Below are 12389 nucleotides of genomic sequence, written 5' to 3'. Positions count from 1 at the left end.
GTAAGATTACGTCAGATACGTTTTTACATATGCTAAAAAAATGGAAAATGATGATGATGAATCAATGACGCGTAGAAAATTATAATCTATTGTATTGCTGTTATCTAATGGTGTTGTAGTTGACTGTATGGTGGATGTATCTAATGGTGTTGTAGTTGACTGTATGTTGTTCAATATTGCTATGAAACTCTTCTGATTCATTGTCACTTATACGAAGGATGGAAGTATACGAAATTGATAAAATTATTAATAATATTTACGAAGAGAAAGTAAACTGTTGGATATATGACAAAATAATTCTATTTTAAATAAGAGACTGGTCAGCGTGGTTATTTTGTTTACAAAATCAAACGAATTTAATGAATGTAATGGTAAGGAAGTAACTATAAGTGGCTGTTAAACTATTTTTATGCTTGAAAAGTAATTCGCAAAGTAATGTAAAGCAGTACTACTGAGTTGTACATAACCTCTTTCAGAATTTGTTCTTAACCTCTTGCTTCATAACTTCCTTAATTATACTCTTCAAACTTATTGACTACTTCGATGTTGTTACGAACAGAAACTGATAAAATATTAATCTTAAATATAGATTGAAATGAAAGCTTGTCACGTAAATATATATACATATATATATGTCGGGTTTACATTAGAATTAGGGTTAGGGGCGTGAAACGAATCTTCGTTTGGGTTACACGTTGTCGTTATGCAATGGAGAAGACATTGACTAGTGCAAATACGATTATTATAGAACCGGACAAGTAACCGCGGTAGTTAGGTGCTCGAGAAACTAATGACAATGATCCTAGGTTCAATAACGAATCCGCGGTCGACGGGATGATAGATGAACGTACTCACAAAATCTAAGTCGGACGCGTAATATTCACTGGTCGTAAAGAGTTACTCCTTTCATCAATGAGATCGCGAGAAAGAATGTCTTTCCCGTTCCGATGATGCCACGGAGGAAAACTATAATGGGGTGTGTCTAAGGACACGAGATCATCGGATTCGTCGAGAAAAGCCTTCGTTCAGAAAGTAAGGGAAATTGGCGTTGCTGCTAATTGGTCAATCTCCATATCGGTGGTTAGAAAAAGATGCTAGCCGCCCTCGAGGGAAAGTTGCTAGTGGGAGACGCCGCTCGTTGAAACGTATGTCTCCCCTATCTTCCCGTAGTTGGGACAAAGACTGTTTGTCTGTTTGAAGGACTTTAGTTAACTAAACCTTAAGATTTATAACGGGCCCTCGGGCTAGCCGAACATGTACTGCGGAGACGCATCGACATCTGGCAATCATCTTGCTCGAAGAATAGGGTCTGCGTGTGGCGAGCCACGGGACAGAAACCGTTGGAATGTTTACAGTCGCGTGTCGCCACGTATATTTCTTTTAAGGAGAGCTATAGAATTACTCGATACCTGTTGTTAGGCAAAGCGTTCATCCCGTGACCGCGGCTACGTTCGGCGACTGACTGTCACCTCGAGCCAAAGCTCACCGTCACTAATCTCGAACAGTTACAATCGGATTGAATAACTACAATAGTTTAGTTACAGTTATAGTAGACTTTAGATTGCAATGTTGCGGGGCTATCCAAAGGTTCCGGTGTCCTTTCATCTCCGACATATAGATATACATGTATATGTGACGAAATATACTAAAGCAATATTGACCCTTTGTCGCTGAAAGTATCAAACTACAAAACTTTCTTTCAAATTTTCAGAATAAGGAAATCAGGATCATGATAAATAATTGGAACATAATTAAAAATAATATATCTTCTCTATAAGATAATGAATACATTGGTTCATTTAATTTTTATGGATATTCAAACGCTTCTGTGAAATAAAACGTCAAGATTATAGGGTATAAAATTCATAGCTATGAAATAACTAAAACTCTGATGTATTATTAAAAATATACGTTAGGTTGTATGTAGTGATACATACAAAGATTACATGTACAAACCCATAATTAACACAATGCTACCGCAACCATTCTGCAATCTACCTTGCCCAAAACACTCTTCCAGTCACCTCCAAACTCTTCAGTTCTCTCCACCTAACCACCCACAAACCATTCACAAACATGCAATTCTCGACAAAAGAAGAACTTATCGTCAGTTGTCCTTAACATCTCGTTCATTCATTTGGTCCCTATCCCCCTATTTCCTCCCACTGCGATGATCGCACTACATTTTTCCACGTCTCTATTCTATTCTCTGGATGATCTGAATTCTCGAGCAGTCGAGTGAAGATTGATCTGTACAATTGATCGATTTCTTTTTACTACAGACATGCAAGAAATTCCGTGTTGGAGAGCGATGTTGCGAGTTCGAGAGCCTGGACCATCTGAAGAACGTTACCGGAACTGGTATAGTTTATGTCGTTGATGATAAGAATTCCTCCACGACTCAGCAACAAGAGCTACTCTGGGTGATGAGCTCAATGGTGCTGTTGCGGCTATTTTAATTTTTCAACAAGGATCCAGATGGCGCCGTTGACGAAATTCTTTCATTGTAAACTTCAACGATCAACATCAGCCATCAGGGAACGAAGAAGGTACGCTGTAACGTGTCTGAGTAATTATACCTCGAGGAGTACATACAGTTATGTAATGAAGATTCGTATGTGAGTGTTTGTTTTCTTATTTCTTTTCCCTTTGTTTCATTTGAATGGATTTTTGTACTCAAAGAGCGAGGTAAGATTACGTCAGATACGTTTTTACATATGCTAAAAAAATGGAAAATGATGATGATGAATCAATGACGCGTAGAAAATTATAATCTATTGTATTGCTGTTATCTAATGGTGTTGTAGTTGACTGTATGGTGGATGTATCTAATGGTGTTGTAGTTGACTGTATGTTGTTCAATATTGCTATGAAACTCTTCTGATTCATTGTCACTTATACGAAGGATGGAAGTATACGAAATTGATAAAATTATTAATAATATTTACGAAGAGAAAGTAAACTGTTGGATATATGACAAAATAATTCTATTTTAAATAAGAGACTGGTCAGCGTGGTTATTTTGTTTACAAAATCAAACGAATTTAATGAATGTAATGGTAAGGAAGTAACTATAAGTGGCTGTTAAACTATTTTTATGCTTGAAAAGTAATTCGCAAAGTAATGTAAAGCAGTACTACTGAGTTGTACATAACCTCTTTCAGAATTTGTTCTTAACCTCTTGCTTCATAACTTCCTTAATTATACTCTTCAAACTTATTGACTACTTCGATGTTGTTACGAACAGAAACTGATAAAATATTAATCTTAAATATAGATTGAAATGAAAGCTTGTCACGTAAATATATATATATATATATGTCGGGTTTACATTAGAATTAGGGTTAGGGGCGTGAAACGAATCTTCGTTTGGGTTACACGTTGTCGTTATGCAATGGAGAAGACATTGACTAGTGCAAATACGATTATTATAGAACCGGACAAGTAACCGCGGTAGTTAGGTGCTCGAGAAACTAATGACAATGATCCTAGGTTCAATAACGAATCCGCGGTCGACGGGATGATAGATGAACGTACTCACAAAATCTAAGTTGGACGCGTAATATTCACTGGTCGTAAAGAGTTACTCCTTTCATCAATGAGATCGCGAGAAAGAATGTCTTTCCCGTCCCGATGATGCCACGGAGGAAAACTATAATGGGGTGTGTCTAAGGACACGAGATCATCGGATTCGTCGAGAAAAGCCTTCGTTCAGAAAGTAAGGGAAATTGGCGTTGCTGCTAATTGGTCAATCTCCATATCGGTGGTTAGAAAAAGATGCTAGCCGCCCTCGAGGGAAAGTTGCTAGTGGGAGACGCCGCTCGTTGAAACGTATGTCTCCCCTATCTTCCCGTAGTTGGGACAAAGACTGTTTGTCTGTTTGAAGGACTTTAGTTAACTAAACCTTAAGATTTATAACGGGCCCTCGGGCTAGCCGAACATGTACTGCGGAGACGCATCGACATCTGGCAATCATCTTGCTCGAAGAATAGGGTCTGCGTGTGGCGAGCCACGGGACAGAAACCGTTGGAATGTTTACAGTCGCGTGTCGCCACGTATATTTCTTTTAAGGAGAGCTATAGAATTACTCGATACCTGTTGTTAGGCAAAGCGTTCATCCCGTGACCGCGGCTACGTTCGGCGACTGACTGTCACCTCGAGCCAAAGCTCACCGTCACTAATCTCGAACAGTTACAATCGGATTGAATAACTACAATAGTTTAGTTACAGTTATAGTAGACTTTAGATTGCAATGTTGCGGGGCTATCCAAAGGTTCCGGTGTCCTTTCATCTCCGACATATAGATATACATGTATATGTGACGAAATATACTAAAGCAATATTGACCCTTTGTCGCTGAAAGTATCAAACTACAAAACTTTCTTTCAAATTTTCAGAATAAGGAAATCAGGTTCATGATAAATAATTGGAACATAATTAAAAATAATATATCTTCTCTATAAGATAATGAATACATTGGTTCATTTAATTTTTATGGATATTCAAACGCTTCTGTGAAATAAAACGTCAAGATTATAGGGTATAAAATTCATAGCTATGAAATAACTAGAACTCTGATGTATTATTAAAAATATACGTTAGGTTGTATGTAGTGATACATACAAAGATTACATGTACAAACCCATAATTAACACAATGCTACCGCAACCATTCTGCAATCTACCTTGCCCAAAACACTCTTCCAGTCACCTCCAAACTCTTCAGTTCTCTCCACCTAACCACCCACAAACCATTCACAAACATGCAATTCTCGACAAAAGAAGAACTTATCGTCAGTTGTCCTTAACATCTCGTTCATTCATTTGGTCCCTATCCCCCTATTTCCTCCCACTGCGATGATCGCACTACATTTTTCCACGTCTCTATTCTATTCTCTGGATGATCTGAATTCTCGAGCAGTCGAGTGAAGATTGATCTGTACAATTGATCGATTTCTTTTTACTACAGACATGCAAGAAATTCCGTGTTGGAGAGCGATGTTGCGAGTTCGAGAGCCTGGACCATCTGAAGAACGTTACCGGAACTGGTATAGTTTATGTCGTTGATGATAAGAATTCCTCCACGACTCAGCAACAAGAGCTACTCTGGGTGATGAGCTCAATGGTGCTGTTGCGGCTATTTTAATTTTTCAACAAGGATCCAGATGGCGCCGTTGACGAAATTCTTTCATTGTAAACTTCAACGATCAACATCAGCCATCAGGGAACGAAGAAGGTACGCTGTAACGTGTCTGAGTAATTATACCTCGAGGAGTACATACAGTTATGTAATGAAGATTCGTATGTGAGTGTTTGTTTTCTTATTTCTTTTCCCTTTGTTTCATTTGAATGGATTTTTGTACTCAAAGAGCGAGGTAAGATTACGTCAGATACGTTTTTACATATGCTAAAAAAATGGAAAATGATGATGATGAATCAATGACGCGTAGAAAATTATAATCTATTGTATTGCTGTTATCTAATGGTGTTGTAGTTGACTGTATGGTGGATGTATCTAATGGTGTTGTAGTTGACTGTATGTTGTTCAATATTGCTATGAAACTCTTCTGATTCATTGTCACTTATACGAAGGATGGAAGCATACGAAATTGATAAAATTATTAATAATATTTACGAAGAGAAAGTAAACTGTTGGATATATGACAAAATAATTCTATTTTAAATAAGAGACTGGTCAGCGTGGTTATTTTGTTTACAAAATCAAACGAATTTAATGAATGTAATGGTAAGGAAGTAACTATAAGTGGCTGTTAAACTATTTTTATGCTTGAAAAGTAATTCGCAAAGTAATGTAAAGCAGTACTACTGAGTTGTACATAACCTCTTTCAGAATTTGTTCTTAACCTCTTGCTTCATAACTTCCTTAATTATACTCTTCAAACTTATTGACTACTTCGATGTTGTTACGAACAGAAACTGATAAAATATTAATCTTAAATATAGATTGAAATGAAAGCTTGTCACGTAAATATATATATATATATGTCGGGTTTACATTAGAATTAGGGTTAGGGGCGTGAAACGAATCTTCGTTTGGGTTACACGTTGTCGTTATGCAATGGAGAAGACATTGACTAGTGCAAATACGATTATTATAGAACCGGACAAGTAACCGCGGTAGTTAGGTGCTCGAGAAACTAATGACAATGATCCTAGGTTCAATAACGAATCCGCGGTCGACGGGATGATAGATGAACGTACTCACAAAATCTAAGTTGGACGCGTAATATTCACTGGTCGTAAAGAGTTACTCCTTTCATCAATGAGATCGCGAGAAAGAATGTCTTTCCCGTCCCGATGATGCCACGGAGGAAAACTATAATGGGGTGTGTCTAAGGACACGAGATCATCGGATTCGTCGAGAAAAGCCTTCGTTCAGAAAGTAAGGGAAATTGGCGTAGCTGCTAATTGGTCAATCTCCATATCGGTGGTTAGAAAAAGATGCTAGCCGCCCTCGAGGGAAAGTTGCTAGTGGGAGACGCCGCTCGTTGAAACGTATGTCTCCCCTATCTTCCCGTAGTTGGGACAAAGACTGTTTGTCTGTTTGAAGGACTTTAGTTAACTAAACCTTAAGATTTATAACGGGCCCTCGGGCTAGCCGAACATGTACTGCGGAGACGCATCGACATCTGGCAATCATCTTGCTCGAAGAATAGGGTCTGCGTGTGGCGAGCCACGGGACAGAAACCGTTGGAATGTTTACAGTCGCGTGTCGCCACGTATATTTCTTTTAAGGAGAGCTATAGAATTACTCGATACCTGTTGTTAGGCAAAGCGTTCATCCCGTGACCGCGGCTACGTTCGGCGACTGACTGTCACCTCGAGCCAAAGCTCACCGTCACTAATCTCGAACAGTTACAATCGGATTGAATAACTACAATAGTTTAGTTACAGTTATAGTAGACTTTAGATTGCAATGTTGCGGGGCTATCCAAAGGTTCCGGTGTCCTTTCATCTCCGACATATAGATATACATGTATATGTGACGAAATATACTAAAGCAATATTGACCCTTTGTCGCTGAAAGTATCAAACTACAAAACTTTCTTTCAAATTTTCAGAATAAGGAAATCAGGATCATGATAAATAATTGGAACATAATTAAAAATAATATATCTTCTCTATAAGATAATGAATACATTGGTTCATTTAATTTTTATGGATATTCAAACGCTTCTGTGAAATAAAACGTCAAGATTATAGGGTATAAAATTCATAGCTATGAAATAACTAAAACTCTGATGTATTATTAAAAATATACGTTAGGTTGTATGTAGTGATACATACAAAGATTACATGTACAAACCCATAATTAACACAATGCTACCGCAACCATTCTGCAATCTACCTTGCCCAAAACACTCTTCCAGTCACCTCCAAACTCTTCAGTTCTCTCCACCTAACCACCCACAAACCATTCACAAACATGCAATTCTCGACAAAAGAAGAACTTATCGTCAGTTGTCCTTAACATCTCGTTCATTCATTTGGTCCCTATCCCCCTATTTCCTCCCACTGCGATGATCGCACTACATTTTTCCACGTCTCTATTCTATTCTCTGGATGATCTGAATTCTCGAGCAGTCGAGTGAAGATTGATCTGCACAATTGATCGATTTCTTTTTACTACAGACATGCAAGAAATTCCGTGTTGGAGAGCGATGTTGCGAGTTCGAGAGCCTGGACCATCTGAAGAACGTTACCGGAACTGGTATAGTTTATGTCGTTGATGATAAGAATTCCTCCACGACTCAGCAACAAGAGCTACTCTGGGTGATGAGCTCAATGGTGCTGTTGCGGCTATTTTAATTTTTCAACAAGGATCCAGATGGCGCCGTTGACGAAATTCTTTCATTGTAAACTTCAACGATCAACATCAGCCATCAGGGAACGAAGAAGGTACGCTGTAACGTGTCTGAGTAATTATACCTCGAGGAGTACATACAGTTATGTAATGAAGATTCGTATGTGAGTGTTTGTTTTCTTATTTCTTTTCCCTTTGTTTCATTTGAATGGATTTTTGTACTCAAAGAGCGAGGTAAGATTACGTCAGATACGTTTTTACATATGCTAAAAAAATGGAAAATGATGATGATGAATCAATGACGCGTAGAAAATTATAATCTATTGTATTGCTGTTATCTAATGGTGTTGTAGTTGACTGTATGGTGGATGTATCTAATGGTGTTGTAGTTGACTGTATGTTGTTCAATATTGCTATGAAACTCTTCTGATTCATTGTCACTTATACGAAGGATGGAAGTATACGAAATTGATAAAATTATTAATAATATTTACGAAGAGAAAGTAAACTGTTGGATATATGACAAAATAATTCTATTTTAAATAAGAGACTGGTCAGCGTGGTTATTTTGTTTACAAAATCAAACGAATTTAATGAATGTAATGGTAAGGAAGTAACTATAAGTGGCTGTTAAACTATTTTTATGCTTGAAAAGTAATTCGCAAAGTAATGTAAAGCAGTACTACTGAGTTGTACATAACCTCTTTCAGAATTTGTTCTTAACCTCTTGCTTCATAACTTCCTTAATTATACTCTTCAAACTTATTGACTACTTCGATGTTGTTACGAACAGAAACTGATAAAATATTAATCTTAAATATAGATTGAAATGAAAGCTTGTCACGTAAATATATATATATATATATATGTCGGGTTTACATTAGAATTAGGGTTAGGGGCGTGAAACGAATCTTCGTTTGGGTTACACGTTGTCGTTATGCAATGGAGAAGACATTGACTAGTGCAAATACGATTATTATAGAACCGGACAAGTAACCGCGGTAGTTAGGTGCTCGAGAAACTAATGACAATGATCCTAGGTTCAATAACGAATCCGCGGTCGACGGGATGATAGATGAACGTACTCACAAAATCTAAGTTGGACGCGTAATATTCACTGGTCGTAAAGAGTTACTCCTTTCATCAATGAGATCGCGAGAAAGAATGTCTTTCCCGTCCCGATGATGCCACGGAGGAAAACTATAATGGGGTGTGTCTAAGGACACGAGATCATCGGATTCGTCGAGAAAAGCCTTCGTTCAGAAAGTAAGGGAAATTGGCGTTGCTGCTAATTGGTCAATCTCCATATCGGTGGTTAGAAAAAGATGCTAGCCGCCCTCGAGGGAAAGTTGCTAGTGGGAGACGCCGCTCGTTGAAACGTATGTCTCCCCTATCTTCCCGTAGTTGGGACAAAGACTGTTTGTCTGTTTGAAGGACTTTAGTTAACTAAACCTTAAGATTTATAACGGGCCCTCGGGCTAGCCGAACATGTACTGCGGAGACGCATCGACATCTGGCAATCATCTTGCTCGAAGAATAGGGTCTGCGTGTGGCGAGCCACGGGACAGAAACCGTTGGAATGTTTACAGTCGCGTGTCGCCACGTATATTTCTTTTAAGGAGAGCTATAGAATTACTCGATACCTGTTGTTAGGCAAAGCGTTCATCCCGTGACCGCGGCTACGTTCGGCGACTGACTGTCACCTCGAGCCAAAGCTCACCGTCACTAATCTCGAACAGTTACAATCGGATTGAATAACTACAATAGTTTAGTTACAGTTATAGTAGACTTTAGATTGCAATGTTGCGGGGCTATCCAAAGGTTCCGGTGTCCTTTCATCTCCGACATATAGATATACATGTATATGTGACGAAATATACTAAAGCAATATTGACCCTTTGTCGCTGAAAGTATCAAACTACAAAATTTTCTTTCAAATTTTCAGAATAAGGAAATCAGGATCATGATAAATAATTGGAACATAATTAAAAATAATATATCTTCTCTATAAGATAATGAATACATTGGTTCATTTAATTTTTATGGATATTCAAACGCTTCTGTGAAATAAAACGTCAAGATTATAGGGTATAAAATTCATAGCTATGAAATAACTAGAACTCTGATGTATTATTAAAAATATACGTTAGGTTGTATGTAGTGATACATACAAAGATTACATGTACAAACCCATAATTAACACAATGCTACCGCAACCATTCTGCAATCTACCTTGCCCAAAACACTCTTCCAGTCACCTCCAAACTCTTCAGTTCTCTCCACCTAACCACCCACAAACCATTCACAAACATGCAATTCTCGACAAAAGAAGAACTTATCGTCAGTTGTCCTTAACATCTCGTTCATTCATTTGGTCCCTATCCCCCTATTTCCTCCCACTGCGATGATCGCACTACATTTTTCCACGTCTCTATTCTATTCTCTGGATGATCTGAATTCTCGAGCAGTCGAGTGAAGATTGATCTGTACAATTGATCGATTTCTTTTTACTACAGACATGCAAGAAATTCCGTGTTGGAGAGCGATGTTGCGAGTTCGAGAGCCTGGACCATCTGAAGAACGTTACCGGAACTGGTATAGTTTATGTCGTTGATGATAAGAATTCCTCCACGACTCAGCAACAAGAGCTACTCTGGGTGATGAGCTCAATGGTGCTGTTGCGGCTATTTTAATTTTTCAACAAGGATCCAGATGGCGCCGTTGACGAAATTCTTTCATTGTAAACTTCAACGATCAACATCAGCCATCAGGGAACGAAGAAGGTACGCTGTAACGTGTCTGAGTAATTATACCTCGAGGAGTACATACAGTTATGTAATGAAGATTCGTATGTGAGTGTTTGTTTTCTTATTTCTTTTCCCTTTGTTTCATTTGAATGGATTTTTGTACTCAAAGAGCGAGGTAAGATTACGTCAGATACGTTTTTACATATGCTAAAAAAATGGAAAATGATGATGATGAATCAATGACGCGTAGAAAATTATAATCTATTGTATTGCTGTTATCTAATGGTGTTGTAGTTGACTGTATGGTGGATGTATCTAATGGTGTTGTAGTTGACTGTATGTTGTTCAATATTGCTATGAAACTCTTCTGATTCATTGTCACTTATACGAAGGATGGAAGTATACGAAATTGATAAAATTATTAATAATATTTACGAAGAGAAAGTAAACTGTTGGATATATGACAAAATAATTCTATTTTAAATAAGAGACTGGTCAGCGTGGTTATTTTGTTTACAAAATCAAACGAATTTAATGAATGTAATGGTAAGGAAGTAACTATAAGTGGCTGTTAAACTATTTTTATGCTTGAAAAGTAATTCGCAAAGTAATGTAAAGCAGTACTACTGAGTTGTACATAACCTCTTTCAGAATTTGTTCTTAACCTCTTGCTTCATAACTTCCTTAATTATACTCTTCAAACTTATTGACTACTTCGATGTTGTTACGAACAGAAACTGATAAAATATTAATCTTAAATATAGATTGAAATGAAAGCTTGTCACGTAAATATATATATATATATATGTCGGGTTTACATTAGAATTAGGGTTAGGGGCGTGAAACGAATCTTCGTTTGGGTTACACGTTGTCGTTATGCAATGGAGAAGACATTGACTAGTGCAAATACGATTATTATAGAACCGGACAAGTAACCGCGGTAGTTAGGTGCTCGAGAAACTAATGACAATGATCCTAGGTTCAATAACGAATCCGCGGTCGACGGGATGATAGATGAACGTACTCACAAAATCTAAGTCGGACGCGTAATATTCACTGGTCGTAAAGAGTTACTCCTTTCATCAATGAGATCGCGAGAAAGAATGTCTTTCCCGTCCCGATGATGCCACGGAGGAAAACTATAATGGGGTGTGTCTAAGGACACGAGATCATCGGATTCGTCGAGAAAAGCCTTCGTTCAGAAAGTAAGGGAAATTGGCGTTGCTGCTAATTGGTCAATCTCCATATCGGTGGTTAGAAAAAGATGCTAGCCGCCCTCGAGGGAAAGTTGCTAGTGGGAGACGCCGCTCGTTGAAACGTATGTCTCCCCTATCTTCCCGTAGTTGGGACAAAGACTGTTTGTCTGTTTGAAGGACTTTAGTTAACTAAACCTTAAGATTTATAACGGGCCCTCGGGCTAGCCGAACATGTACTGCGGAGACGCATCGACATCTGGCAATCATCTTGCTCGAAGAATAGGGTCTGCGTGTGGCGAGCCACGGGACAGAAACCGTTGGAATGTTTACAGTCGCGTGTCGCCACGTATATTTCTTTTAAGGAGAGCTATAGAATTACTCGATACCTGTTGTTAGGCAAAGCGTTCATCCCGTGACCGCGGCTACGTTCGGCGACTGACTGTCACCTCGAGCCAAAGCTCACCGTCACTAATCTCGAACAGTTACAATCGGATTGAATAACTACAATTGTTCAATTACAGCTATAGTAGACTCTAGGTTACAATGTTGCGGGATTATCCAAAATTCCAAAGGCTCCGGTGTTCTTTCATCTCCGACACGGCCTTCCTGACTATCACACGTC

The 12389-nt window shown here is 38.3% G+C and overlaps 1 protein-coding gene across 1 annotated transcript in view; it reads left to right on the top strand.

Annotated features, from left to right (window-relative positions):
- The first annotated feature begins 966 nt into the window (after positions 1-966).
- The window catches only part of LOC143304255 (omega-amidase NIT2-A-like), a 33666-nt gene continuing 22243 nt past the window's right edge, over positions 967-12389 (top strand). The window contains exon 1 of the mRNA XM_076626661.1: positions 967-10607. The gene's annotated coding sequence lies outside the window, so the exon portion shown is untranslated. The remainder of the gene's footprint in view (positions 10608-12389) is intronic.

This window comes from Bombus vancouverensis, unplaced genomic scaffold (genome assembly GCF_051014615.1).
Source record: "Bombus vancouverensis nearcticus unplaced genomic scaffold, iyBomVanc1_principal scaffold0028, whole genome shotgun sequence".
Classification (NCBI taxonomy): Eukaryota; Metazoa; Arthropoda; class Insecta; order Hymenoptera; family Apidae; genus Bombus; species Bombus vancouverensis.
The sequence above is the reverse complement of the archived record's forward strand: the minus strand, read 5'-3'. Positions and strand labels throughout refer to the sequence as shown.